Genomic DNA, 4,516 nt, shown 5'->3' on the forward strand with positions numbered 1-4,516 from the left:
GATGCACCTGAGCTCAATTTTGAGCTTCATGGCAAAGGCTGTGAATACTTATGTAAATGTGATTTTTTTGTTTTCTATTTTTAATAAATTCAAAAACGTAAAAAAAAAAAACCTTTTTCACATTGTCATAATGGAGTATTTTGAGCTAAGAGATTAAATTAATACAATTGGGAATGAGGCTGTAACTTGACAAAATGTGGAAAAAGTGAAGCGCTGTGAATACTTTCCGGATGTACTGTATGTGCCCTGGGATTGGCTGGCCACCGGTCCAGGGTGTACCCCGCCTCTCGCCCCAAATCAGGCTCCAGCATACCCCCACCCTAGTGAGGATAAGAGACATAGAAAATGAATGAATAACTAAACCATGTTGGTGTCATTCAACAGCTGTACTGTAATCTTACCTTGTCTAAGCTGTTGGGACCAAATTCTTGAGCGTCAACATCCTTCAGCATTCTGTTAAATGGATGGAGAAATCATTTCAATTATGGCAACTACAAAATCTAAAATCATCACAATGGTTAGTAGTCCAAACGACAAAGCTGCTTGACAATATTTGTTGGGTTTTTTTTTTTTTTTTTTTTTTTTTTAAACAAAACACTCAAAATCAACTTAGTTCTTAACCCTAAGATGCATGAGTGACTGGACCCTACACTCTTCCATAAGAGTCCATATTTCTTGAAATGTATAAAAGCTAAGTTAAAAATTTGAATGGTATTATATTGAAAACATGTTTTTTTTCGGAATAACTGGAATATGAAATGATAAAAAAAAAATTCATTATGAAGATATTTCAAGAAAACAACCTGACTGGGTCATTTTTGACCCACTTATGCATCTACGGGTTAATACACATTTTTCATCTGTGTCTTGAAACCTAACCTAAACAAAACTCTTTTTTCCTCACAACGGGATATCGTTGAGGAACTCCATTATCCAACTCTTTAAATCAATAAAACTTAAAAGGCTAAACTGCCATTTCCAGATTCAAATAACCATATACATATTGTAATGTTACCTTCTGTAGGGGTTGGCCACCTTGACCCCGGCGGCGGCCTCTCTGTGGCGCGTCCTTCACCCCAGGTGTCTAGAGATGGTGTATGTGTATAGGTGAAATTAAAGTTCCAAAATTCACTTCCATGGAATACTTGTCACAAACAAAAACTCCCGCTCCCCGACGGTATCCACAAGACTCAGGTCGCTAGCATACTTCAACAAATGTTTGCGCTACACGCGGTTCCCATGGCTTAGAGGACACTGCTGCTGCCAAAATAATCACATAACATATATAAAAGGGACGAATCCTTACACATTTAATAAACATAAAAATCTCCTGTTCTGCAACCGAAAACAGCTCGCAGTTGATAGCGAGCTAGCTAGCTAGCTAGCTAGCTGGCTGGCAGGCTAAAGGTAAGCTAATGCTAACGTCGCGTATGTCACATTATGACACTGACGTAAACATTGAACAGGAACAGGAAAGGTGACAGAAAACAAGTCAGATAAGCATATGACCTACCCATATGGCTCCACATCGATGAATTTCCTTGTTAAACGACTGTCCACGTCGTCTTCCATTGTCTTCCCGTGAAAACATGGCGCCCTCGAACTTCGTCTTGGGAAGTCTGAGCTCAAACGATCCTCTGACGCATGCGCAGAATGGCATGGCACAAGGTGGCCATGTTCACTGTTAGTAGCTGCTGCAATCAATTACAGGTGTGACCGGTGGACCAGCCTCCTGCCATAGAAGGGAGTTCTGTAAAACAAAAAAAGGAGGGAAAGCGCAGTCAATATGCTTTCAAACTATATAGAATTCAGCCTGCTGTCTGCTTTAGTTTTTTGAATATGAGCCTCTGACGTTGAAGGCCGTGTGCTACTTAAGCTAGCTCAATGTATGCCGTTTAAAGGTCACTTAAAGCCATTTAACAATTATAATGTTTTAATAGCGTGTACAAAGAGTACAGAGAGTTTGCGTACTTACTACTCACACTTGTTCAATTTTCTTCAAAGTGCGTAAGAAGCAGGTTGCCCTCAGGCCGTCCCTCTTTTATTTGAAACCGCTCTATAGCGTGCCGGGCGGGGCTTCCGGCCGTCCGTGCTTCATCTGAATGTTGCGACCATCGTTTCCGGAAAGTGCGTCATGGCCCTTTAAGAAAAATGGCATTGTGGGAAGTCTGTGTGCTGTAGTTCTGCGTTTTTGGCACTAGGTGTCTCTGTTCTGCTTGTACACAGTGTGAACGCACTTAAGTGCAAGTATGCAAGTGTATGTTAAAAGTTGGCTTCTGCATGCATGTGCTTCTAGCATATAAGACCATTCACTCGGGAAAGAGACGCCCACAGGAGGACTGAGGCTTCCAAAAGAAGACTTTGACTTTGTACCGCCCATAAGCGAGATAGGTCAGAGTCATCCAAGCTCTCGCCCACCTGTTATTTTTGGAGAAAAGGTCTCTGATTTGCTGTGCTAACCCACTGTTCTTTTAAGGAGAAGGACCTTTGGTCAAGCAACTTTTTCCTACGGAGCGACAAATTCTTGGAACTCCGCACCAAGTGCCTGATCTACCCACTATTGCTTCATTTTCCAAGCATCTTCAACTTTGGAAAATCAAACCCGTTGCCACTGATTGTGATCATTTTTAACTTGTCCACTGCTGCTGATTTGTTGTGTGTTATTATCTATTGTATGTTATAATGTTGCATTTTTACATAGTTGGGTAGCCACAAATTATAACTGCTAATTCATTATTGTAGTATGTCATAAGTCTGTAATTCTGTCATCATTTATCTTTTATTCTTAGGCAGGAGAGCAACGTGCAATTCAACAAGCACTTTATATTTCTGTTCTATACACTCTAAAAAAATATATAGTGGCTCAGCTTAATTCAATGAAGGTAACAATTTGCGTCAATCTTTTTAAGAAATTCCAACTAAAACCTTTCAGTAAATCCAACAAGTCTTTTAATGTTAGAAACTAAGTTATTTAAGGACAACCGACATGATTTACTTCATCCTGCAAACAGTTAATTAAGGTGAACCAACTTCATTTTAATAAAATGGTTCAAGTTCAATTCAGGTGAACCAACTCAATTTTAATAAAATGGTTCAAGTTCAATGAAGTTGTCAATATAATTAATTTAAGCTATTCCAGCTCATTTGTTTTTCATTCCTCATCACAAATATTTCAAATTGTTTTCTCAATTGTTTTTTTTATCAATAACATTAATTTTATGAACATAAATACAGTTCAGTCAGTTTAATGGTCAAACTTGTTTATTACATATAATCAGTGGTGGAAAGTAACGGAGTAAATTTACTTGAGTACAGATTTTAAGGATTTGTACTTTACTCGAGTAGAAAATTGATTTCATACTCTTACTCGAGTAACATTTTGACAGAGCTACTTTTACTTGTAGTGGAGTAAATTTGACAAGGAGGATTTGTACTCTTACTCAAGTACTGAAGTCGTGTACTCACTCCACCACTGCATATAATGGCCAACTTGTCCAACTGTTTACCATCAAATAAACATGGAGGAGCTCCAAATGAAGACATGAAATCAAATATTACATATTATACATATTTCTTCCTGAAGAATATTGAAACATATTTTACATAGCAGTCATACTTCTTCCAAAAAAGAACACAGAATATATCAAATGTGTACGTATGTATGTAGGTCTAAATATTGACAGCTAACAGCTCAAAAGTAAAAAAAAAAAATGACAAACTAGTCTTCAAAATGATCCTTCAAAGAAATGACTTGTATTAAACTGCATTAAACATAACAGTGAAATTAGAATGCAGCCTAATTTTCAGTGCAGCAGTTTAGCTTTTAGAGACATTACCTTGGGACTTGCTCTCAGAGCATCCAGCTCAAGGAATATCTTTTGAAATACCTCAAAAGTGCTTTTCAGGTAACTCTTTTGGGTAACTCAGGTTGAGTGCATACATTAGTCCCATGAGCAAGGCACATGCTCTTGGGACAGTCAGGCCATCCAGGACTTCTGCTCCCTCAATCACCACTGTTGCGTTGGCTGGTTCAGATGCCCCTCTGCTCACAACAATCTTCATCACTTCATCACCATTCTGGCATAAGTAGATCAGAGTCAACATCAGTGTTTTTTGTCTTATGTAAAAACAAGAATAATGTACAGTGAATCTGCACTTGGGTTAACTTCAGGATTTAACGTGGGCTTTGGGGACGGCTGTTTAGTAGCAAAACAAACATTTTTAATGACATACTTTTGACAAACAAACGCTGCCCATAAAGTTCTGATAAAACGTAGAAAACTTTCACTTTTCACCAAACTTCCTGAATATATCACTGATGGTCCTGATTTTGGTTCCTATCATTCAGTTGCACCCAGTCATTCAGTCTGCCACCCCTAAATACTGCCCAGGTTAAATCCTTGAAGTTGAAGTGTTGGATTACTTAGCAGCTGTTCTTTAAAGAGATCCTCCTCCTGTTCTCTCAGGTACACGATTAGGCTACGGATTGCAGCTTCTCTCCTACTTTCTACCGACT

General features: G+C 38.6%; 1 long non-coding RNA gene across 1 annotated transcript; it reads right to left on the bottom strand.

The window, feature by feature from the left end:
• Nucleotides 1–492: 492 nt before the first annotated feature.
• Nucleotides 493–2,114, bottom strand: LOC144898002 (uncharacterized). The gene is made up of 3 exons (XR_013626940.1): nt 1,976–2,114; nt 1,514–1,750; nt 493–1,084 (listed from the first exon to the last, which is right to left on the bottom strand). It is a non-coding gene; the product is annotated as an uncharacterized LOC144898002 (long non-coding RNA).
• Between the last annotated feature and the right edge of the window lie 2,402 nt (nt 2,115–4,516).

This window comes from Doryrhamphus excisus, unplaced genomic scaffold (genome assembly GCF_037039965.1).
Source record: "Doryrhamphus excisus strain RoL-2023G ecotype Guam unplaced genomic scaffold, RoL_Dexc_Guam_v1.1 HiC_scaffold_28, whole genome shotgun sequence".
Classification (NCBI taxonomy): Eukaryota; Metazoa; Chordata; class Actinopteri; order Syngnathiformes; family Syngnathidae; genus Doryrhamphus; species Doryrhamphus excisus.